General features: G+C 49.7%; 1 protein-coding gene across 1 annotated transcript in view; it reads left to right on the forward strand.

The window, feature by feature from the left end:
- Positions 1-1,001: 1,001 nt before the first annotated feature.
- SEMA4D (semaphorin 4D) overlaps positions 1,002-25,891 on the forward strand; it is a 107,429-nt gene continuing 82,539 nt past the window's right edge. The window contains exon 1 of the mRNA XM_061200641.1: positions 1,002-1,165. The gene's annotated coding sequence lies outside the window, so the exon portion shown is untranslated. The remainder of the gene's footprint in view (positions 1,166-25,891) is intronic.

Raw genomic sequence — 25,891 nt, forward strand, 5'->3', positions numbered from 1 at the left:
GGAGTGTGCCTGTAGCCTGGAGATCTATGGCCAGGCCTCGCGACAGAGCTCCCTGACTCCTACACGTGGGGAAATCCTGGCTCGTTCATTGGGAACTGTACCCCTTTCTCTGGACAGCATCCCTCAGCAGGCCTACTGGCCAGGCCAGCCACCTTCCAGGCCTGTCACTTCTTTCTCCAGGGCAGAAAGGTTTGGAGCAGTCTTCGGAGGGTACCTAGGTCCTCAAACCTGTGGGTTAGTATAAATGTGTGTCACCAGGGGTGTAGCAAATGGTGAACACGAAACAAACAGTTGGCATGGGGGCAAACAGAAGGGCTGCAGCAAATCCTAGATTGGTACCAGCCTGCTTCACCCTGGAAAAATAGCAGGAGGTTTGGTTTGGAATATTCTTATACATATCAGATTTGCTTGGAAGCAAAGGAGCAAGTGTCCTGGGAGCCCACATGCTTTGTCCACACAGTTGCACCAGGGCCTGCGGGTTCGAGAAACCTTGGAGATTTGGGGGGGCCTGGAAAGGGTGGGGTCAGGTCAGGCTCCCAGATGGGGCAAGCTGCTCCATTAGCAGGTGGTGAGGAGGGGGTAACTGGGCACTTCATCAGAACCTGTGTTGGACCCAGCGGAGAACTGGCCAGGGCAGGGGCTAGCCTCTGGGAGCCTGGGGGGTAGGAGACGAAGGTGGGAGGTGGTGAGGGAACAGGACAGAGGGAAAGTGTGGAGGTGGGAGGGAGGTGAGGTGGGAGGTGGTACGGTCCAGCGGGGGAGGTGGGCGGGGAGGAGTAGAGGAAGGTGAAAAAAGGGGCGGGAAAAGGGGAGGGACGGAGAGGGTAGGGGAGAGGAAGAGGGCGGGGAGCCGGGCGGGGAGTAGGAGGAGGCAGGGGAGAGGGGGAGGGACGAGAGAGGAGGCGGGAAGGGGAGGAGGGGAGGAGGGGAGCAGGGGAGGGGCCTGCGCACCGCCCCGTGCCCTCCCTCCCGCGCCGGCCTCCGTGCCCTCGCGCGCCGCAGCATCCCCGCGCCGCCTGGCCGCGCCACCTCTCCGCTCCGGGCCTGAGAGCCGGCCGCCTCCGCCGCCGCCTCCGCCGCCGCCGCCGCCGCCGCCGCCATTCCTACGCCCGCGCTCTCTGGGCCGGGCACCGCTGGTCCGCGCGGCCAGGACGCACCGCGCCAGGTAAGGGCCGACGGGCAGAGGGAGGGCGCGGGCCGGGCAGGTGCGTGGGGGCGGCGAGACCCTCCCCGGGCCGGTCCCCGGAGCCTTCCCGGAGCCCCCGCCCTGAAGCCCCGTGACTCCTCCCCGGACCCCCGGACCCTCACGGAGTCCCGCTCCCGGAGCTCCCTGACTCCTCCCCGGACCCCTCCCGGAGTCTCCTCCCTGGACCCCCAGGACCCCTCCCCTCCTCGGCTCCCTCCCTGCCCCGGCGCGCAGGTGGCTTGGCGGCGCTGGGGCGGCGCTGGGGGCTCGGGGCGCGTGGCCAACCCTGCCCAGGGGCGGGGGCGGCGCGTTCGGCCAGGCCCGCCGCTCCTGTCCACCCGGCCCCCGCCCCACTCCGGCCGTTCGGGCCTGGCCAGGCCCCGCGGCTTCTATTTCTGTCTCTGAGGCCGCGGATCCTGGGCGCTGGACCCGGAGCCGCGCACTCAGACAGGTGGGGCAGGTCGGGGCCCTGGTGATGAATGCTGCAGGCCTCGGCTTCCTTTAGGGTTTTGGCTGCGTGATTCTAGAACAGCCAAGGAGAATCAGCAGCCTTAGCTCAGGGCTGCACCTGTTGCAGCCGCTTGGTGAGCTGCAGGAGGCTGAATCCACTGGGGTTTTGCCAATGCAAACATAGAAAGGAGAGTTGGGTCGTGGTGATCCTCTTCGTTTATTTGATTTAGTATTGGAGGTGGGGTGCATGGGAGTCTGGAGGTGAGCAGTTCACCGAAAATGAGGCCTAGGCCTCATTGTCAAGGGCAGGGACCTGCTTTCTGGAGCGTTTGCCATGCGAAGTTGTTCTGCTTTTGATTTGAAAACCTCCCCTTATGTTAAGCACATCCAGGACTTGGGGACTGTGGCCAAGTGCCTGGCTCCCCTGTTCTGAGTCTATTCAAATCCACTAGGCGCCACCGAGCGGAAGTTTCCTTTCCAAGGGGTAAAGTGACATCCGTGACCTGTCACCTCATATCTGCCCCAGGCCTGGGGCCTGCCTTCTGGCTGCCTGGGGGCCGTTATTTGGGAATGTTTACTGTGTCCCAGAAACAGACTGCCTCGGCCAGTGCTGAGGCCCGGATTCTGGTAGAGATAATGCCCCAATTGTCACTTGAACCGTTGGTGTCTGTGCATAACGTCTGCAAGAATAAAGAAGAATAAAGCAGGCCTGGTCTGAGTACTCCAGGCACCAGGTCCTACCAGGGATAAAACCTACAGGAATGAGGGGATGGTGAGGGACACGCTGGGGCATTTCTGTGGTCAAAGACTGTCCCCCCCAAGAGGCTGGACCTTCAGACTGAACAAAAACGTGTTTGTAGTACAACCAGCAGGTAAACCAAATAAAGAAATAAAAACTAATTGCTGGCACTGAGAGGCAGCCCTGCACAGGTCTACTCCTGCACCGTGTTACAGGACCCCGAGCTGGCATGGGAACTGGCTCCCTGTGATTGTTGGAAAATGCAACCTTTCAGAGACCCCTCCACTGGTAACCGGGGTGCTCTCACAGGCTTGCTCAGGGTCCCGGCAGATGGTGCATCCACCCCGGCTCAGGAGTAGGGGGCAACGCCACACCACACAGCTGTCCAGTGGGTCTGGGGGCAGGGAGATGACCTTAATGACATCATTCACTCGTGATCTGTTCCCTGTGGGTCATCCAAGGTGGGTTTCATCTCAAGTGCCTTCCCCACACCAGGCAGGGATGTCTAGGCCAGTGCTTGGGAGTGCACACTAATGGCTGGCTCTGAGTGAGGGGGGGAGGACCATCCGCTGGTGCCAGCACATAGCAAAATCAATAATGTGTTGCAGAGATCAATGGTTTTCTTGCTGGTCCTCTGTGCTTCTAGAGGGAGCCTGCCTCTCCCACACTGAGCATGGACAGGCCCAGGCTTCCCACCCCTCCCTCTGGATTCCGTTTCTGGTGGGGGGAGGGAGGGTTCGGCCTGGATGGTGGCCAGGAGCCTCTTCCTAACCCCTTGTTCTGTGTGATGAGCCTGGGGCCAGAGCTCTTGGGTTGGCAGTTTGGACCCATGTTCCCTCCCCACCACCAGGAGTCCCCAGTGTCCCTGGGTTAGGCCCCTGCTGCTGTGTAAATGAATTGGCTTTCTGATTGTTCCATAATTAACAGCAACCTTCCCGTCATGCTAAGAATTTGTTTGATCAGAAGAACTCCTGGGAAGGTGATGTGGCAGGTAGTGGCTCCCAGTGTGCCCAGTCCCCCATCCCCAGGCTCTTCTGAGAGTGATAGCAGTGGCCACTTAACTGTCCAGGCCTGCAGGGCGCTGTGGGGTGAAGCTGGCCATGTAAAAATACACAAACGAACTTGCCGTCAGTTGACTGTTGAGGGTGGTTGCTGGAAGAAAGACTACCGTCCTTCCTGGGGCATGGCAGGTGCAGCCTCCCCAGCTCCACCCGTGCCACTGGGGCCCGTGGCCACTTGGGGATGTCTCGGGGCATCACCCGAGAGCAGGCCGGTCGGGCAGGCTCCTCTGCACTGGAGACTCAGCACAACTCATGGCCATTTCAGCCTGCCTGCTGTCAAGAGGTGATGTGGGGAAGTGGAGATTATTAAGAGGAAATAACTGTTGATTCAGTCAAGTGGAGACAGTGTGTAAGTGGGCCTTGCCTGGAGCTGGGGTGGCGTTTTTCGGTACGTCAACTAAGGTGATCTTTGGGATAGGCAAATTGGCTCATCCCAGTTCCTTGGAGTGGCTCACTTTCCAGCTGCCTGACCCTTCCCGAGTGCATGAACGTTTACCTGGCAGGGTAGTACCTGGGCCAGGCATCACAGCAGCCCAGGTGTCGTTCCCCCATAACTGCCTTCCAGCGTGCCCTTGTGATCCTCCAGTGGGACAGGGTCCCTTATTTGCCGTGAAAGTCTCAAGATGCTGTCTATGAAGGTAGAGACTGCACCCCACCCCCACCCCGCCCCGGTCGCTTCTGCATAGCAGCCGGGATTGCAGGCTTTGAACAAAATGCAGTCAACCTGCGTTTGACCCAAGAATCACTCCTTTCAAAAATTATGGTATTTATGAGACAGTTGGACATTTGTTGAGTGAATGATGATTTTAAAGGATAATTATATTCCTTAGTAACAGCATTGAGGTTACGTTGAAGCAATCTTTAGCCTTTAGTGATAGATACTGGAGTTATTTGCAGAGAAAATGATACAGCATTTGAGATCTGTTTCAGATTAGCACGGGTGGGGGTGGGGTGGGGTGGTGGAGAGGCAGGATTGTCCATGGTTGGATGGTTGTTGGCTCTGGGTGACCGTACCTGAGAGTTCGTTATTCTGTTCAGGCCACTTCTGTGTATTTTTGAAATTCTTTATCATAAAAAAGTTAATAATCTAAGAATCCCATTCCCCCCCCCCCCCAGAATGCCATAGGATCCTTCACTTCATGAAATAGTTGAGGTTTACTTTACAAGAAGTGCCTATGTATTAAGTGAAAACACTGCTCCTTAGTGTAGACTGTATGGAATGATCCCTTTTATGCATGTGTAGGTAATAAGGTGTAGAAGCATCTGGAAGGACAGACGCTGTGTATTGAGCAGATGATGATGGAGTGCCGCTGTGGATGAGTGGGGCAGGCACTGCTCCAGGCTCTAAGGACATAGCTCCAAGCAAGAGTGACGGTCCAGCTAGCAGCAGGGGTGGGAGGGAAGGATGTGTGTGTGCATGCGAGTGTGTGTGCTTGTGTGTTGAGGGAGGGTTGAGAAGGGGGAGGGCGGGAGGAGCAAGGGGAACCTATCCTTTCAAGCCCATGTACTTCTGTGTGGTTTGTTTCTTTTACAGTGGGATTATTTTTGTAATGATAAAATGTATTTTTAGGAAGGGGTCTCCATTAGGGAATAGAATAGCCTATTTTAAATATTAAATTTCTAAATCTAAATTCTAAATGGATTTGACTTGTAGGAATTCATGTTCCTACACAACTTAATAACGGATGATGTGGCTTAAATGAGGCATTCAATGAATCGATAGTCACTGATGCTCCGAGTATGTGATCTGTGGGCCATGAAAAAGAGACATTGATACCCTGACCTCGGCAATAGCGGAGAAAAGACCCAAACCCTGAAAATTAAACAGCAGCATCATCTCTCAATGGGGGCAGTAAGCTGAGGGACCCTCCTGGGCCTGGGCCGTGAGATGGGGAAGGCCCTCAGCTCAGACCCACCATAGTCCTGTTTTAAGTGGAGAACCACATTCCCTTCCATGGGACTTGGCCCAGAAACGAAAGCAAAGACGGTCCAGGGCCTTCGTGGGTGGATTTCCACTGCTAGTTGGATGACCTGCCACTGTGGGGCTGTTCCACACATTTTTAGCAGTTGCTGTTTTTTCATTTAGTAGAGGGTATGTTAAGTCACTTTAATCTATACCAACAAAACATAAAAATCCTATATCCACAAAGTAAAAAAGTACAAGTTTTCTGGGATCCTAAGTTTTCTTTTTTTTTTTTCTATTTTCCTGTCCTATTGCAAGAAATTTGAGTTGCTTAAGCACCAGAATATAATCTGCTTTGATCTAGCATTTGGGCGTTGTTTGGCTCTGACGCGTGTTTTGATTTTGTTTGCAAGGACACTACGTTCCCGGGGGCCTGCCCTGAATAAGGGCCTCAGCTGGGCCCCACTTTGTTCTCACCGTGTGTTTGGGAGTTTTGTTTGTCGTTGTTGTTTACTAGTATTTTCCGTGGCTGTGGGAGGGCACAGCCAGGCCTGAAGCAGAGTGGCTCTGCTCTGAGCCTGGGGTCTTGTCTGTGTGGCCGTGAGCCGCCTGCCATCAGAACGGGCTGTAAATACACAGTCCATTTTCCCATTGAGATCAGACATGTTCCTGGCATCTTAGTGCTTCCCAGAGGCCTTAGGGATCCTGCCCAAGTAGAGCTGTGCTGTCCGGGCATTCAGGGCACACAGGAGGCCTGTGTCCTTTGTAGGTGAGGTCCCATCGTTCATCTTTCTTGAGGTGAAGGAATTAGATACCTTTAAGCCCCCTTTCAACTCCCAGATTTGTCCACTTCATGGAGTCTCACCATTTCCCCCAACAAATGTTTATTGAGCTCCAATTGCAGCAAGAAACCAAGAGACAGAAGGCTCTGCCAACTTGGCACTTATGGTCAAGTAGCGGGTGATGGAAGGCTAAGGAGAAGAAATAAATCAGAATGTCATGCATTGGGGCCATCGTGCTATTGTGGGGTCCAGGTGCTCAAGGGAGCCAGCAGTTTGGGGGAGTGTGAGATTTGAAATCAGGTGGCTGGTGGGCTGACGGAGGAGGTGAGGAGTGACCCAGGGGGACATCCCAGCACACTGTAGGAAGACCAGAGGGCGGGTGAGGCTGGAGCAGAGGAGCAGCCCCATGCAGGTGGTGGGTCTGGCTAGATTGTGGTATGTTGTGAAGATGGAGCCAACAGGATGATTGGAGCAATAGAGGAGTCCAAGGTGATCCCGAGATTCTTGGCTCAGGCAACCTGAGGGATGGAGTGGGCATCATCCTGAGATGGACTCTCTGTGGGCAGAGCAGTTGTGGGGAATTCGGGAGGGCGGCTGGCTCTCCAGATAGTACCTGTGAGCTCCGTTGCTGTCCATGTGCTGGTGGTGAGGGGCTTTTCAGGCAAGTGAGGCTGGAGTTTGGGGGAGTGGCCTGGGCCCGGCAATCAACCTGGCTACTGCCGGCACACAGGTGTGATTTTTAAAGCTGAGTCAGCACAAGATGGCAGGAGAGTTGGATGGATGGAGGAGAGGAGAGGTCCAAGGTCAAGGGACCAAGAAGGAGTGCCATCAGGGCAGGAGAAAGCCAGAGGTGTCGGGGGCATCCAGGGCCATGGGCAGATCATGCATGGGGAGATGGGGCTGCCTGGCCAAGGAGTCCAGTTAGGCGAGGGCTGAGAATTATCCTTGGAGAATTGACCTTAGCAACATGGAGGTCATCAGTGTCCCGATGAGAGGTATAGGGGAGTGGTGGGCCAGGAAAGGGGGAGAAGGAGAGCTCAGGACAGCAAGAGTCGGTAACTTTTTCGAGAATTTTGCTGTGAAGGGGGCACTGAGAAATGGGGAGGAGCTGATGGGTATAAGGATTTGAGAGAAGCCTTGTTTCAGGTTTCTGTCCTGAAGGGAAGGACAGAGTAGAGGGGAAGAGTGATGAAGAAAGTGGGCTGGGGCCCTTGCCCAGGTCCTCCGATAGGGACAGATGGGAGGCCAGCTGTTCCCCTGCAAGCAAACTTTCATTGGCTCTAGTGTGCACTGCCCCTCTGCTTGGCCCTGAGGTTTGCAGACAGGGGAGAGGAGCCAGGGTCTCAGAGAATGGTTATGGAAGCTTGTGACAGCAGAGCCTCTGAGTATGGCAGTGGGTGCCCAGGGGCGATGGAACGCTCTTGGGTGGTGAGCACAGAAGGCCTGGTGAGCTGAGTTTGCTAGGCTCCTGGGCAAGGGGTGGATGCCCTCCTGGCTGAGAGGACACCTGTGCAGGGCAGGAGAAGGGCGAAGGAGGGCCAGGTCCACTGGCCTGATGGGCCTGGCCAGAAACAGAGGCTGAAAGTGGGGCTGTGTCCTCACAGCCAGAATGTGAGCATTTCCCTCCTGATGTTAGCCTGGCATTTCCTATACATAGGCCCCAGCCACTAGCAAGGACCTGCGTGTTATCTGCAACACTGCCTTAATTCCATATCCACTGAACGCTACGTGAATGAGAGAGAGAACCCGTCTGCAGGAGTGGTTCCTATGCCAGCGGCATCACATCCCCCGAACTTGCCACAAGTGCAGGTTTTCACTTCTACCCCAGACCCCCTGAATCAGAAGCTCTGTGTTTTAATAGGCCACCCAAGGCTGGGCTAAGCACAGCCTGCCCTTGTGGGCTGCACTCTGGAGGGCAGACAGGAGGACAGAGGCAGGGCTGTGGGCCTCACTCTGGATGTCCATTAGACTTGGGGTGTTTGCCTGTAGAAACAATGTTTCGTTAACCAGTATTATTGAGGCATAATTTACGTACAATAAAAGGTACTGTTTTAAGTGCCCTGTTCAGTGAGTTTTGACAAAGGTACACAGTTATGCAACTGCCGCCATAATCATGATGGAGGCCAGGAGTGGATGAACTCTGGCCTGCAATTCAGGTGCACCTCACACATTCATGCACCCACACCATCCCTGGCCACTATCAGCGGGAGTTGAGCAGTTGCAACAGAGATTGTTTAGCTTGAGAGCCCTCCCCAAATTTCCTGTTGCCTCTTTGCATTCAGCCCTCCACCCAAGCAATCACTGATCTGCCGAAATTAGACTATTATGAGATTTGTTTCTTTAAGAGTTTCAAAATGGAAGCATGCATTGTAGACTCTGTGTCTAGCTTCTTTCCCTTGGCACGTTTTTGAAATTTGGTACATGTGGGTGTACCATGGTTTATTAATTCATTCACCTGTTGGTGGATGTTTGGATTGCTTCCTGTTCGAGGTTGTTGTGAATAAAAGTGCCGTGAGCTACAACTCAACACAAAAGGAAAAACAACCAGTTGAAACATGAGCGAACGTATTATATCTCCAAAGAAGGTAGACAAATGACAAATAAGCACATGAAAAGATGCTCAGCATCATTAGTCACTAGGGAAGTGCAAATCCAAACCTCAGTGAGATACCACTTCCGTCTCACCAGAATGGCTTTTATCAACAAAAAAGGAAAATAATAAGTGTTGGTGAGCATATGGAGAAATTATAAATTTCATACATTGCTTTGAGAATGTAAAATGGTGGAGCAACTTTGGAAAACAGAGATTCCTCCAAAAGTTAAATATAGAACTGTCATATGACCCAGCAATTCTACTCCTGGGTAAATACCCAAAAGAATTGAAAATAGATATTCAAAGAAAAACTTGTATACCACTGTTCATAGCAGCACTGTTCACAATTTGGGAACCAACCCAAATGCCTATCAGTGGATGAATGAATAAATAAATGTGGTCCCTCCAGACAATGGAATATTACTTAGCTGGAAAAGGAATGAAGTACTGACACGTGCTGCAACATGGATGACCCTTGAAAACATTATGCTAAGTAAAAATAGTCAGACACAAAATGCACGTGTTGTATGATTCCATTTATACGAAATGTCCAGAATAGGCAAATCTACAGAGTCAGAAAGCAGATTAGTGGTTGCCAGGGCTTGGGGCAGGGGAGAATGGGAGCGACTGCTTAATATGTACGGGCTTTCCTTTGGAGCTGATGAAAATGTTCTGGAACTAGATAGTGGTGATGGTTGCATACCCTTTAAAATGGTTAAAGTAGTAAATTGTATGTTATGTGTATTTTACCACTATAAAAAAGATATAAAAAATGCTATATTCATTCGTATGCACATCTGAGTGCAGACAGGTGTTCTCATTTCTCTTGAGTAATTACTTAACAGTAGAATTGTGGGGTTGTGTGGTAAGTGTATCTTTAACTTCATAAGAAACTGGCAAACTGTTTTCCAAAGTGGCTGTATCATTTTACATCCCTACTGCTAACGTGCGAGCACAGTTATTTCACGTCCTTGCCAACACTTGCTGTTGTCAGTCTTTTTAATTTTAGCTATTCTAGTGGGAGTTGTTGTGCTGGATCATAGACATTCTAGTTGAGTATCTTTTCCTGTATTTAGTAGCTATTTGTATTTATTCTTTTACGTTTTTGTTCAGATCTGCCGACTTTTAAATTGGGTTATTTGTCTTCATATATTTGAGTTCTAAGAGTTCTTTACATATTCTGGATTCAAGTTCTTTGTTAGATATTTGTATTGCAAATACTTTCTCTCAGTCTGTGGCTTACCTTTTTACTTTATTAATGATATCTCCTTGGGACTTCCCTGGTGGTCCAGTGGTTAAGAATCCGCCTTCCAATGCAGGGGACACAGGTTCGATCCCTGGTCAGGGAAGTAAGATCCCACATGCCACGGGGCAGCTAAGCCCGCGTGCCACAACTACAGAGCCCACACACTCTGGAGCCCTCACTACCACTAGAGAGAAGCCCGCATGCTGCAACGAAATATCCTGCACATTGCAACTAAGACCCAATGCGGCCAAAAATTAAATAAGTAAATAAATAAATATTAAAAAAATGATATCTCTCAAAGGGCGTACATTTTTAGTTTTAAGTCCAGTTATATCAATTATTTTTAGTAGTTTAGGCTTTTTGTGTCCTATTTAAGAAACTTTGCCTCGCCCATAGTCATAAAGATTTTCTCCTGTTTTCTTCTGAAAACATTATGGTTTTATCTTTTATGTTTAGATCTGTTATCTATATTGAGTTACCTTTTAACTGGAAAGAGCTAAGAATTGAGGTTTATTGTTTTGAGTGTGGATAGCCAATTGTTCCAGCACCATTTGTTAAAGAAACTATCCTTTCTCCGCAGAATTATTGGCATCATGTTTGAAAAGTAATTGTGAATCTGTGTGGCTTTGTTTCAGGCTCAATTCTGGTCTGTTTTGGCTTATTCACCATTGGCCCTAGAACCACTCTGTATTCATGACTTGTTGTATAGTAATTCTTGAAGTCAGGTAGTGAAACTTCCAATTGTAATGCCTTTTCAAAATTGTGTTGTCTAGCCTAGATCCTTCGCATTTCCATATAAATTTAAAATCAGCTTACCAGTTCTACGAAAAAGCCTGCTTGGATTTTGACTGAGGTTGCATTAACTCCTTAGATCAACTTGGGTAATGTAGAAATTTTAATTTTAAATTTTAATTTTAAATTTTGTAGAAATTTTAACAATATTGAGTCTCAGTCAATGATCATGGACTATCTTTCCGTCTGTGTTTGCCTTCCTTCATTTTTCTTAGCAGTGATTTGTAGTAGTCACTGTAGGTCTTATACATATTTTATCAAATTTATTCACAAGTATTTTATGGTTTTGAATGTTATAAATGGATTTAAACATTTTTTATTTTCTAATTGTTTATTATACTATAAAGAAATACAATGGATTTTTATATTGTTTATTCTGTCACCTTTCTAAATTTACTTATTTGTTTGAGTAGCTTTTCTGTAGTCCTTCAAGATTTTTGCACAAAGATAATGACAGTTACAAATAGGGACCATTTTACTTCTGTCTTTCCAATTCAAATGCTTTTTATTTCTTTTTCTTTTATTCCATTGTCTAGGATGTTTAACAGAAGTGGTGACAGTGGGCATTCTTACCTGTTCCCAATCTTAGGAAGAAAGAACTTGTCTTTTCATTAAATATGATGTTAGGTGAAGATTTTATGTAGATGCCTTTTCTTTTTATTTATTTATTTATTTTTGGCTGTGTTGGGTCTTCATTACTGCACGCGGGCTTTCTCTAGTTGCGGCCAGCGGGGGCTACTCTTCGTTGTGGTGTGTGGTCTTCTCATTGCGGTGGCTTCTCTTGTTGCGGAGCACGGGCTCTAGGCACATGGGCTTCAGTAGTTGTGGCAGGCGGGCTCAGTAATTGTGGCACATGGGCTCAGTTGCTCTGCGGCATGTGGGATCTTTCCGGACCAGGGCTCAAGCCTGTGTCCCCTGCATTGGCAGGCGGATTCTTAACCACTGCGCCACCAGGGAAGTCCAATGCCTTTTTTTTTTTTTTTTGAGGTTAAGGAAGTTTTTTAGTTTGCATGGAGTTTTTATCAGGAGTGGATTGTGAATTTTGTTATATGCTTTTTTCTGTATCTGTTGAGATAATCATATGGTTTTTCCTCTTTTTTTCTTCTTAGTAAATATGGTGAATTACATGAGTTAATTTTTGAATGTTAAACAACCTTGCATTCCTGGCACAAACCCCAGTTGGTCATGATGTATTATCCTTTTTATGTACTGCTGGATTCAATTTGCTACAATTCTGTTAAGGTTACTTATAACTATATTCATGAGGAATATTGTATTCTTTTCCTGTAATACCTCTGTCTGGTTTCTGTATCAGGGTAATGTTGGTCCCACACAATGATTTGGGAAGTGTTCCCTCTTCATTTATTATTATTTTAAGAGTTTGTGGGTTTCCCTGGTTGTGCAGTGGTTAAGAATCCATCTGCCAGTGCAGGGGACACGGGTTTGAGCCCTGGTCCGGGAAGATCCCACACGCCGCGGAGCAGCAAAGCCCATGCACCGCAACTACTGAGCCTGCGCTCTAGAGCCCACGAGCCCCAACTACTGAAGCCCGTGTGCCACAACTACTGAAGCCCGTGCACCACAACTACTGAAGCCCGCGCGCCTAGAGCCCATGCTCCTCAACAGGAGAAGCCACTGCAATGAGAAGCCCGCACACCGCAATGAAGAGTAGCCCCTGCTCGCCGCAACTAGAGAAAGCCCGCACACAGCAATGAAGACCCAATGCAGCCAAAAATAATAAATAAATAAAATAAATAAATTTATTAAAGAAAAAGAGTTTGTGTAGGATTGGCATTGTTTCTTCCTTAAACATTTGATAGAATTTATTAGTGAAGCTATCCTGGATTTTCTTTATGGGGAGAGTTTTTAATTATGAATTCAGTTTATTGATATAGGGCTATTAAGACTTTCTAATTCTTCTTTTTTATAAATTTATTTATTTATTTTTGGCTGCGTTGGGTCTTCGTTGCTGCAGGCGAGCGGGGGCTACTCTCCGTTGCAGCGTGCGGGCTTCTCATTGCGGTGGCTTCTCTTGTTGCGGAGCACGGGCTCTAGGAGCACGGGCTTCAGTAGTTGTGGCACGTGGGCTCAGTAGTTGTGGCACACAGGCTTAGTTGCTCCACGGCATGTGGGATCTTCCCGGACCAGGGCTGGAACCCGTGTCTCCTGCATTGACAGGTGGATTCTTAACCGCTGCGCCCCCAGGGAAGTCCCTCTATTTCTTTTTGAGTCAGTCCTGGTGATCTGTGTGTTGCAAGGAATCTGCCCATTTCACCTGAGTTGTCAAAGTTGTTGGCACAAAATTGTTTATAATATTCCTTTATTATCCTTTTAATGTCTCTGGATTTGCATGATGTTCCCTCTTTCATTTCTGAGCCTGGGATTCTTTAAGGAAAAAAAACAAAGCGAAACAAAACCCCAGTGTCTGTCTCCACACCTGCCCAGTTACATCAGAATCTTTTGGGGTGGGAGGGAGGGCATGGATCCATGGTTTTGACAACTGCTCAGGTAATTCTTGTGCAGCCAGAATTGAGAACCTTTGACGCAGAGGAAGGAGGGATTAATCTTTACTTACTGGTAGTCCAGGCAGGCCTCCCAGAAGGGGGAGAAGGAGGATCTGAGACAGCAGAGGAGGATTTGGGTCCTGGAATCTGAACACAGGGTTTGTTTGGAGAACAGCAGGCCAGCAGCCTTGGCAGGGGCTTTAGGTTTGGTGTGGACCCTGGTTGGGCCTGCAGGTGCAGAGGGCATTCTGTATGTGCCAGATCTTGGAGTAAGCGAGAAATGGGAAGGAAAGCAGCTGGCCAGGAGACAAGGCCTGGAACACCAGACCACACGCCTTAGACTTCCTTCTCTGCAGGGTTGTTGTTTGTTTTTAAGTGAGATCTCCTGAGGTATAATTTGTGATCAGGAAAGTTCACCCATTTTAATGTCCTGTTCTATGAGTTTTGAAACATAGTCATGTAACGACCACCAAATCAAAATATGGAAAATTTGCATAATTCCACAGATTTCCTTGTGTCTCTCTGGAGTCAGGTCCTTCCCCCACCTCCCCGCCCCAGCATTCACAGATCTGTTTTCTGTCCTTATAGACTCCTCCAGCATGTTGTATAAGTGGAGTCATACAGCGAGCAGCCTTTGAGTCCAGCTTCTTTCACTCTGCCTAATTGTCCAAGGGTTTGAGCAGTAACTAATGCGATCAGGTCCATGGTTAGCGGTGACTCTGGCACCTCTGGTTTATGAGTTGGAAAGGCGAGGATGGAGACAGGGAGGCCATTATGGGAAAGAGTGACCTAGTGATATTTATGGTAAATGACCTGCCAAATGCCTTCTATACCTGTCTCATGGAATCCTGACCACAGCTCTATCAGCCCTGTTAGGACAGTTCTTCCCTCTTTTACAGGTGAGGACGTTGAGAATGGAGAGAATAAGAAATTTATGCACGGGGTCACTCAGCCAAGAGGTGGTGGGACCAAGATGTGAGCAAGGGGGTGGGGGCCTGAAGCCTGCAGGGAGGTGCACTCTGCATACACAGCTCCTGATGCACTCACCGAGGGGTGGCCATTGGTCGAGGTGTTTTAAAAATTTTAAAGATGTGTGAACCCTTGGCCATGGCTGTTCAGTGTCTAGAAGTTTATCCTAAGGAGTCATGGATGTAAAGAATCATTTATTAGAAAGGGTGCCGGGTGTTGATAAACAGAAAACCCAGATACCAGCTGAAAGCCACTGACAGATGGTCAGGGATGAGGAGATACAGTTAGGCTAACCCATCTCTAAAAATAGTAGTGTAAAATATGAGTAATTTGATGGGGGATCAACATATCACATCAGGTGCTGAGAACCATTCCTAAAGCAGTACGTACAGCGAGGACCTATAATTTGCCTAGAAAGCACTAGATAGACTGTGTCCAGAATAGGAGTCACATGGTTAGTTGATGATGTGGCTTTTGTTTTCTCCTTGGTGCTTGTCTGCATGTCTCCAGTTTTCTGCAGCAATAAAGGAAAAATACAAAGAAAAATGGAAAAACACAACTTCATATCACATGTGCGGGTACACACACGTCATATGCCTTGAGAGTCTGACACGCTTTTCTTAGACTGGTTATACCTGCCTTGTTTAAAAAGCAGGTGGGAGTTCTGTTTGTTGTACTTTTAAATGAAAAGCATACTGTGGGAAGCAGACCAGCCACGCTGGCCTCTCCAGACAGGGGGAGAGTAGCTGCTTGGGTGGGGGTGGGGGTGCGTGGCTGCCCTGAGCCACGCGCAAGGGGTGGGCCCGCCACTCTCCTCCGTGCCCGGCTCCAGCGAGAGCCCATCCTGACGGTTGGCATGGGGTTGGCCGCGAGGTCCTACCTAGGCCCTGGGTGTGGTGTGTGCGGCCTCAGCAAGGCCTGATCCGCTCGTGAGTGGGGTCAGCAGCACCGGTTCCTGGGGGCTGTGGGATTACAAAATGAGGTGACAAGTGAAACATCCCTTCTTGGCACACTTTGCACCGGGATGCACATGGAATTCAGTGTCATATTGAAAACCAAGCTTCAGAGAGGTTTCAGTGCTTGTCTAATGTTGCTGAAAACATTTTCTTAGAATGTTAAAACCTCATGGCAATCAGGGAGCCTGGCAGCTTTCAGACCCTGAGGGCGGCTCACAGTAAGACATGCATTCATACTGTGAGGCAGCATACCTGCATACGTGTGTGTGTGTACACGTGCATACAGGCGCGCACGCACACACACACACATGCCCCGCTAAAACCAAAGTTTTCCTCAGCAGGGCACTCACCCCTGACCACGTATGATGCTCTCTGATATTTTGTTCAGTTGCATCTTATTGAAAACTGTGTTTTCACCCCCACATGGAAAAATACGAAACCCCATTTTGTCATCTGGCCCTATGTGTGACTGCATGGACATTTTAAAATTTTGGCATTAAGCAAATGTGTGCAGGCTACATATTATCATTTTATTTCCCACATCAACCAGTGGCTGTGGAGCCCTCATCCTTGGTTTCTGGGAGTCGGGGGCTGAGTGCAGGTTGGAGCCTGGAGTAGAGGAGGTGCCCCCGCCTCTGCAACAGCTGCCATGGGGCCACACACGGGTGCCAGGAAACTGGGTCAGAGCAGAGGTCCTGATCCACAGAAGTGGATCCTTGGCGGGGTCTTTGAAACCTGACGGAGTGGCTTGGGTTTCAAATGTGGGATCCCTCGGGCCTCCCTGGAAGCAGGGCGGCCTCTGTTATGTTTATGTCCCTTCCCACTTGATGGACAAGACCACCAACGGAGCAGGGCTCGGTTTTCCCTGGCAAACCCGGGAGGGGGTGGGAATACCGTTTTTAAAATAGATGCTCAGTGCTTAGGGCCTGGAGATGCAGGTCCTCTCTGGTCTGCACGGATGGCTCTGTAGCCCCCCTGAACCGGTGGGCATGGACTTTCTGTCCTGGGACGAAGGCACCACTTACAGTGAGCAGAAGGGACAGACGCCCGCTTCAAAAACAAGCGAGACCCAGAGCACACTCGCTCTCGCCTCGCCCTGGGAGAGCAAGCAGCATGTGTGCGCACCAGCCCTCTCCCAAGGCCCAGACTTCTGCTGAGATGTTTTTTTTTTTTTTTTTTTAAATTTATTTATGGCTGTGTTGGGTCTTCGTTTCTGTGCAAGGGCTTTCTCTAGTTGTGGCAAGCGGGGGCCACTCTTCATCGCGGTGCGCGGGCCTCTCACTATCGCGGCCTCTCTTGTTGCGGAGCACAGGCTCCAGACGCGCAGGCTCAGTAATTGTGGCTCACGGGCCCAGCTGCTCCGCGGCATGTGGGATCTTCCCAGACCAGGGCTCGAACCCCTGTTCCCTGCATTGGCAGGCAGATTCTCAACCACTGCGCCACCAGGGAAGCCCTGCTGAGATGTTTTATATCAGGACTGTTTTCAGGCCTTGACTAGCATTTATGTTGCAGTCCCTAAAGACAGGAAAACACTTTGTCCAAACACAGCCCCTTTTGTTAACCATATCAGGTGTCAGCCTCTGCAGACCGCTGGCTGGGGGCTCGGGGAGCAGTGGCCTGGCTTCTGCCACCAGGGTGATTTTCATGAGCTTGGCAGCAGCTGTTAGCTGCACCGGCTGAGAATGGCTGGGCACTTCCCGGAGCAACCAGAGCCAGCGGGGTGCTTGTACCAGCCTGGCCTGTGCTTCTCTTTGCACTTTGGCTGTGCAATGCCTGTCTGTTGAGAGCTGAAGGAGGATGGGTCTGTTGGAAAGAAATGTGCTCCTAAGGCTGTGATGTCACAGTTGTCTTCTGCCCAGCAGAGTGACCTGTGTGTGGCCCTGGGCCGGCCCTCCTGTCCTGGGGCACCCTCTCTCCAGGAGAACGGCCCAAACAGCAGCGGCCGATAGACAGTGGCACTCACCCTCTGAATTCCAGGGTCAGAGTGAGCTTGTCAGGGTCAGGTCCCACCTGGGAAAGGCCACCTGGCTTCTGGCTGCCCTCTTTTCATGGCCGCCCATCACTGGCTGCTTGGCAGTGGGTTCCCTTGCCCAGCTCGGTGTGGCCTCTCTTCCTTTCCCACCTTGAAATGCAAGGGAAGGTCACCAACAAAACAGAAGCAGCAGCAGAACCGTCTGGCCTGCCCCTGCTTCTGTTTTCATCTTCCCATTTTCCTTCTTCCTTCTTCAGTGAGATGTTTGCAGACTTTACAGTGATGCACACATGACCTTGCTTTGCTCACAAATGGAGCCCAGCTGTGTGGTGCCCAGAGCACCACCAGCCCCGCAGCCCTTGGGCCCTTCCGACACTCCTCCCCGAGGGTACTGTCCCCACTGATTGCAGCAGAGGTGCATTCTGGCTGGGTTTGGTTTTGCATACACTGGGTTCTGGAGCACACCCATGGATGTCCCTCAGCTCCTGTGTGTGGCCGGCCTCGGGCCCTGCTGCACACCCAGGGTTCTTTCTTCTTCCCCACCCTCCACCATTCCGTGGGGGCCGTGCACCGCAGTTCATGTGCCTGCTATGCTGTTGGCTTGGTTTCTGGCTTGGGCCATTATGCATGTAGCTTGTGAACACTCTTGTCCCTTTATTCTCCGTTCAGGACGCCCCTGCTGCCATCTAGCCCCTTGGGGTCTCTCCTTGCCACCCTCTGCCTCTCCCCACCTGGCGGGCCCAGCAAGGCTGGGTGGAAACCTCCCTGGTCATTTTAACATGGTGGTCCTTCTCTGTTCCACAGTTCTGTCTCACTGCGTTGTGCCCTCTCGCTCTGCTGTGCTGTTGTTCATGCCTTCGGTGAGCAGGTGACGAGCTCTGCGTGTCCCAGGCGCTGTGTTTGCAGCAGGGGTTGGGGATGTGGAGGGAGAGCGCATAGGATGTGGTGCCTCCAGCTGGACGACAGCACATAGGCATGCTGACGGGGGATGTGTGCCACCAGGGAGGGAAGCTTGGGGGTGGGTGTTGACCACCAAGGATGGGCTTGAGGTCTCTAAGTCAGGAATGCTGAGTCGGAACTCAAGAACGGCAGTAAGCAGCCGAAGCTGAGTAGGGAGAAAAGCTGTGGCAGTTTAAGTAAAGTACGTGGCTGTAAATCCGTTAGCATTGCTGTCACTGAGATGCTGTGTCTGTCTTCCCTGTGGGTGGCCTCTTGACTGCTTGGATCTTGGAGCCCTGAGATGCCAAGTAAGGGTCTGACGGCCCTGCAGCTGCCATGCTGTGAGGAAGCCCAACCCCCAAAGGCCACGTAGCACTGGGACTGCAGTGGGCAGTCCTGGTCTCTGCACCCTCATCGCTAGGACTCTGATGTGTGAGGGGATCGGCCGTCACATGATCACAGCCCTTGGCCATCAGGACTCCAGCCAGGGCCTCAGACGTTGGAGCACAGACAAGAGTCCCTGCTGGGGCCCGTTGGGACTCCCGGCCCACAGAACCGCTGAGCGTGGGGAAGTGTCTTGGGCCACCGAGTCCAGGGTGGTTTGTTACACTGCAGTGGTGGCTGGAACAGCGTGGTGGCTCCCCAGGGAGCGGGCAGGGCCTGGGGGTCGGGTGGGGTTAGCCCGGGACACAGGTGCTGGGTTGGAACCATAACGAGTTCAGTAATGGTAATTACTTGAATTTCATCCTGCAGTTTTTCATTGTCTGTGTAGCAAGGAGGCCTTCTGCCTTCTCCATAAGCTGACCGTGAAGGAAAACATGCTTACACTTCATAGACTCACGGTGTGCACGCATGTTTCCTAGGGTCACCATAAGAAAGCTTCACAAAATGGGTGGCTTAGACAACAGGAATTTATCTTCTCCTAGTCCTGGAGGCCAGGAGTCCAAAATCAAGGTGTTGGCAGGGCTGTGCTCCTTCTGAAGGCTCTAGGATAGGACTCTTCCTGCCTCTTCCAGCTTCTCTTGGCTCCAGGTGTCCCTTGGCTTGTGGCCACATCACTCCAAAGTCTGTCTCCATCTTCACGTGGCCTTCTTCCTTGTGTCTCTCCTCCATGTATCTCTTATAAGGACCTTTGTCAATGGATTTAGGGCCCACCTAGGTGACCCAGGATGATCTCGTCTTAACTCCATGATCTGAATTATTGATACATCTGCAAATATTTTTCCAAATAATGTCACATTCACAGGCTCTGAGTCAATGTTCTTTGCAAGCTACTGGAGCACATGAGAAGGCAAGAGAAGTACTGTGTGGGGCTGGGAGGAGGCGGGTGGCCCTGCTGGGGTGGGGACTGGCCTGGTGGCTGGGTGCAGGGAGAGGGGGTGTGGACTGGGGCTGGCAGGCATTCACCTTCTCCAGGATATAGTTCAGCGAGGCTTTATCAGCAGGAAAATGGAAACTGCGGCTGCTTTCTGCATTCGTGGGAAGTTATAGAAATGAGAGTGTGGTGGAAACTTGCTGCTTTGTTAAATAATTTTGCATTGACTCAGAGGGGAAACAGGAAAGGACCTTCTATCTTTTTATGTGGGTTTTTATCTCTGCTGCTGGAACCTTTTCTTTTAAGTAGCTTTTCTACAAAAATACCCGTTGAATCTTTAGTGTGAACAGGAAGTCAGATATGCTGACTAACTTTTCCTTTATTTTAATGGCGTTTTTATTATTTTGAAAATGAAGAAAGCAAGCCAAGAGTAAAAGCGACCTCCTCGTGCCCAGGGTACATGCCATTGCCAGCTGCATTTCTGAGGTCTTCTCTGTGCCATTTACATACACACATATGTGCGTGCACACACATGTACACATGCATATAGATGGTGGTTTCCCAAAGATGTGGTCACACCTTAGAGGGTTTTGCAGCTCACTTTTTTCACTCAGCACTGTGGCATTGACACGTGTGCTCTGCATTGCACCGTGAGGCTGTGCACGAGTCTCTGAGGACAGTGTACCCTGTGTCCCTTACCCCATGATGGAAATTTGGGTGTCTCTCTAGTCTGCCACATCCTTGACAATTTTTCTTGGTGTACTCCAGTGAGTATTTCTATAGGAGTCTTAGAATGGAAATATTTGAGTCAAAGGGTGTATGCATTTTTAATTTTGACTGGAGTGGCTGGGCTGTCTGCCAGGACAGCGTTGTGCCCCCGAAGCTCACAAGAGTCTCTCTTCCCCCTCACCTCCCTGCCCCGGAGCATTACTGGTGTGTTTAGTCCTCACCAATGTGATCAGCAGAAGGGAAGGTCATGGGTCTCTGACCCCATTGCTTGTTTGTGGTTTATTAGTTGTTTGCATTTTCTCCTTGAAGCACCTGACTTTGGTCTTTATCCACTTTATTATTCACTTTAATAGAAATTGAGCTGTTGCCCTTTCGCTAATTTTATTGATTTGGGGAATTTCTTTCATTTTAGAGGATTCTGGAAAAGAAAAGCCTATTTAAAAGCATTTCATCCGTAAGCTTTTTAATAGATACAAATGAACTTTGATTGGAGACCCGTGGGACCATCGCCTGCTTCTGTGGTTCGTCTGGGGGGTGGGGGTGACCCGAGCGGTCCGAGCCTTTCATGTCCATTGCTCTGGGACAGGCATCGGTCTGCTTTGGCTGTGCCAGCCTGGCCACCTGCCTGCAGGACATGCAATGGCCCCCATGAATGGTGGGGCCCAAAAAAGAAATTGGTGATATTTGGAATTGGCTGTGTGTGTGTTCGTGTGCATGTGTGCCTGTGTGTGTGCATGTATTCCTGAAAAATAGTGCACAGCAGAACTGGAGGATTGCATTCCAAAAGGTTTTCATGGATTTAGGAGTCTCTGCTCACTAGGAGGCTTATAGACCTAGTTTTCTATATATCATTTTGATTGTATTTTTAGCCAGATGATAAAACTCACCTCCCCACACCCCCTCCACGCTTCTTGCTTGTTTAGAATGACAATGCACAAGTGAAAATTCATCAAAATGTCATAAGTAATGCAGCATGTTTTCCTGGGAGGCAGTTATGCGCCCCAGACAGATGTTGGGCTGTGTGTCCTGTTCGCACACATGGCTTTTCACTGAACCCTTCATAGGGTGCTGTGTGCTCATAGAGGCTTTCTCTCCACAGCAATGTTCTGCTCCAGAGCGGGGGTGGCCCAGGCTGGGTGGCATCTCGGAAGCTGTGGCCCTGATTGTATCAGTCAAGGTTCTCCAGAGAAACAGAACTAGTGGTGTGTGTCTGTGTGTGTGTGTGTGTGTGTGTGTGTGTGCATAGAGAGAGAGAGGTTTATTCTAAGGACTTGGCTTTTGTGACTGGGGAGGCTGGCAAGTCTGAAACCTGCAGGGAAGGCTGGAGACTCAGGCTGCCTGGAGGCAGAATCCCTCTTTCTTGGCGCAAGATCAGTGTTTTTTCTACTAAGACCTTCAACAGATTGGATGAGGCCCACCCAGATTATGGAGGGTAATCTGCTTTACTCAAAAGTCTACCAATTTAAATGGTGATGTCATTCAAAAAATACCTCCACAGAAGCCTCTGGAATAATTTGGCCAAATATCTGGGCATCGTGGCCCAGCCAGGTTGACGTGTAAAATTAACCGTCCTGATCAACACCCCCAAGTGCCTCAACCCCATGGTGGGTTATAGATTAGGTGCATGAGCTTGTTTAGGGTGTACAAGGACGAGGGGTGACCTGCTCCCCGAGCAGGCAGGGGCTTGTGGCTTGTTCCCAGAGGCCACGGGGCCCAGTGCCAGCGTGGAGGAAGGTAACATTTCTTTTTTTTTTTTTTTTTTTTTTTTTTTTTTTATAAATTTATTTATTATTTATTTATTTATTTATTTTTGGCTGTGTTGGGTCTTCGTTTCTGTGCGAGGGCTTTCTCCAGTTGCGGCGAGCGGGGGCCACTCTTCATCGCGGTGCGCGGGCCTCTCACTATCGCGGCCTCTCCTGTTGCGGAGCACGGGCTCCAGATGCGCAGGCTCAGTAGTTGTGGCTCACGGGCTTAGTTGCTCCGTGGCATGTGGGATCTTCCCAGACCAGGGTTCGAACCCGTGTCCCCTGCATTGGCAGGCAGATTCCCAACCACTGCGCCACCAGGGAAGCCCAAGGTAACATTTCTTGTATTCTGATGGCGCTGGGAGCACAGCTCTGGCCTGGTGCAGGCTGAGCCCCATACTTGCTGCCTTGGGGCATCATTGGGACTGCTCCTTCATTCCGTCACCTCTGGTCCCATGTTTAGGCCTGAGTGACTCCCTAGGTGCTTCTGGGGAGGATACTTGTCATCCTCTTTCTATAAAATGCTTCATTTCCTGACATGGACATGGTGGAAGTATTTATTAGCTGAAAGGCTTGGTGCTCCGCATCCTGGTATTTTCTTTTTCCAGCGGAAACCCTTGTTTGGGTCATGGTCTGGCTGTCCTTTCCTGTCCTCCATGCCGCTGAAGTTGACCTGTCCGCCTGGCACGTTCTTATCAGGCCTCTTGGCTGTGTTGTTAATTGGACGATAAATAATCACAGTGAAACAGAAGAAAAGCAGTGTGGTGTCCTCAGGCAGGCTTGGCCTGGTCCTCCAGTTTCTGTAGGCTTGGAAATGACCTGCTTGGTGGATAAGGGAAGGGAGACCAACAGGAGCTCTGCAGGGTTCCCCAAATTGATGAAGGAAGATGGCTCTTCTCATTCTTTTCCATCAGGTGCACTGTTTGAGGCTAATGAATGAATGAATGCATGCATGCGTGCATGGGAGAGTGGGCTGGTCCCAGAGGTGGAAGGGCTTAGGGTGGCAGGTGGGAGCCCGAGGGGCATGGGTGCCAGGGCTGTGACCCAGGGTTGGGCAGCAGGAGGGAACGTCAGTTCTAGGCCTGGCACTCGGTGTGTCTGGTGGCTTCTCACACACCTCTGAGCTGGCTGAGGCTCAGAGAGGGACGTCACTAGGTTCCCGGGGACCCGCAACCTCTCCTGGTCTCTGGGTGTGTGGGGCACAGTGCGGGCACAGCTGCCCCCAGGCCTCTGAAGGTCCCTGCGAAGCCTCTTGTCTCGCCATTTGTTAGAAAAGCGCGGCCCACCCTGGCAGCCAGGGGCATGCCTGAGCGTGTGGCTCTCCTGGTGCTCAGGGGCTGTCGGGCCTCTGTGGCGCCCGAGCCTGACCCTCTTCCAACCCGGGAGGCCAGCTGGGATGCCAGTTGGGATGCCGGAGAGCTGGCGCTGGAGACGCCTGGTGACAGCAGCGAGTGCCAGAGCAGTGTGGCAGCTCTGTCTCCCCCTGCCCCCAGGTCCTAAGGCACCAGCTGTTCCTCTCAGAAGCGCCTTCTGGAACTTCTTAGGGTGGCCCGGTGGGACGTCCGGGGGCTCCCCAGTGACAGACCTGAGACCAGATCTCTGGTCTTGACACACTGTGGAAAGAGGTTAGCCAGGAGGGATGTGTCAGTGAACAAACATTCTTTCTGACTTTTTTCTCTTCTTTGAGGGACACAGGTCTGTAGGTAGGGGCTTGGGAAACCAGCAGCTAGATCGTTTTTCATTTTTCAGCCCTGTCCTCAGTCAGGATGTTCTGGGAATCAAACTGGAAAGAGATGACGAAGTGTATGTAGTTTTTCAAAAATGGTCCATGTCTGCTGAAGCTTGTGTTCTGCAGGGAAGATGAACGGTTAGAGGCCTAACCACAGAGAAGGAAAGAGAAGCTAATTTAAACACAGTTTACAGAGATTATTTACTTGGCTGTCTCATCTGTGTACACGAAGGAATATTGCTAGAAACTAAGAACTTGGAAACACGCAGATAGGTTTTTATTTTGTTTGTCCAGCCTAATCTTTGTGGTGTTCTTATCTGGATCAAAATGCCAATGATTTCTTGACTCCACCACCAACATGGAGTTTAAACGAGGGTTAATTACCATTCAGAAGCTTGTGATGCAAGCTTGTGAGCTGGGCGAATGAGTCAGGTTGTGTTTGTTTTTGGTGTTTATAGATGCCAGGTATCTAGAAGCTGCAGTTTGCATTTGGACATCATTGGGGTTCAGTCTGTTGGCAGCCAGTGGGAGTGGTGGGAGGACCCTGCGCAGAAGCTGCAAAGTGGCTAGAACTTTTCTGAATCAGGAGCATGGGTCACACACTGCAGCTGCTGGGACCCAGAAATACTGCCATGGGGGTGTAACCCCCCTTCTTTCTCTGCCCTCTTCTCTTCGTGATCTCAAGGAGGAGATGAGGAACAGGGTCCAAACTTGTCACTGACTGATTGGGCCAGAGTCTCCATAGCCCTCTGTCTACATGCAGGTCTGTTTAAGGTTCTGGTCAGCTCAGGTATGGCTAAAGGTGCAAAATGCTTCTTCAGACGATCGATGTATTTTACCGACTTTTTGGTTGCCTCTCGTGGGAAGCAAAAGCATGATTCTTTGAAAGTCCAAAGGATTGGACAAGTTGACTCAGGGTCTCTGTCTGGTTTGTGATCACATTATGAACAGACCCTGTCCCATGTGTAACGGAGCCTGCGTGCATGGTTCATGCAGGGGAAGTCTGGAAGCCGCACGCCAAACCAAGCAGCACAAGTCTGCAGAGAGTGATCTGCAGTTAAAGCTTTAACTTCCTGCTTTTAGAACTCCCTTTTATTGTTTTATTTTCATACAAGTACACTTTTGTAAATCTACTTTTCTGATAAAGTTGTTTTAAAATAGAATTTACCGTTTTAACCACTTTTAAGTGTGCAGTTCAGTGGCATTAAGTGCAGTCACACTGTTGTGCAACCATCACCACCATCCACTTCAGAACTTTTTCATCTTCCCAAACGGAAACCCTGCACAAATTCATTAAACACCAACTCCCTAGTCCCCCTCCCCCAGCTCCTGGTACCCACCATTCTACCTTCTGTCACTATGAATTTCGCTACTCTAGGGACCTCAGACAAATAGAATTATGGAGTATTGTCCTTTTGTGTCTGGCTAAAAGTGAAGTGTTTTTAAAAACATTTGAATCAAATTAATGTAGTCCTTTTACTCTTTTTTCCTTCATATTTTAAATTATTTTATAGTAAAAATGATTATTTTGGTGTACAGTTCTGTGAGCTTTAATACATGTATAGATTTATGTAACCACTTCCACAATCAGGATTCAGAATAGTTCCATCCCCCCAAATTTTCCCCTGTACAGGCAGACCTCGGAGATATTGCAAGTTCCGTTCCAGATCACTGCAATAAAACGTGTATTCCAGTAGAGCAAGTCACATGAAATTTTTGCTTTCCAGGTACATAAAGTTATGTTTATACTATACTGTAGTCTATTAAAAGTGTACAATCTCATTATGTCTAAAAAAAAACAATGTATATGTACCTTAATTTAAAAATACTTTATTTGTATCATTTTTTTAGATTCTGCATATAAGCAATATCATATGATATTTGTCTTTCTCTGTCTGACTTACTTCACTTAGTATGATAATCTCCAGGTCCATCCATGTTGCTGCAAATGTCATTATTTCATTCTTTTTAATGGCTGAGTAATATTCCATTGTATATATGTACCACATCTTCTTTATCCATTCGTCTGTCGATGGACATTTAGGTTGCTTCCATGTCTTGGCTATTGTAAACAGCGCTGCAATGAACATTGGGGTGCATATATCCTTTCAAACCATGTTTTCCTCTGGATGTACGCCCAGGAGTGGGATTGCTGGATCATACCGTAGCTCTATTTTTAGTTTCTTAAGGAACCTCAATATGGTTCTCGATAGTGGCTGTACCAATTTACGTTCCCACCAACAGTGTAGGAGGGTTCCCTTTCTTCCACACCCTTTCCAGC

This window comes from Eubalaena glacialis, chromosome 9 (genome assembly GCF_028564815.1).
Source record: "Eubalaena glacialis isolate mEubGla1 chromosome 9, mEubGla1.1.hap2.+ XY, whole genome shotgun sequence".
Classification (NCBI taxonomy): Eukaryota; Metazoa; Chordata; class Mammalia; order Artiodactyla; family Balaenidae; genus Eubalaena; species Eubalaena glacialis.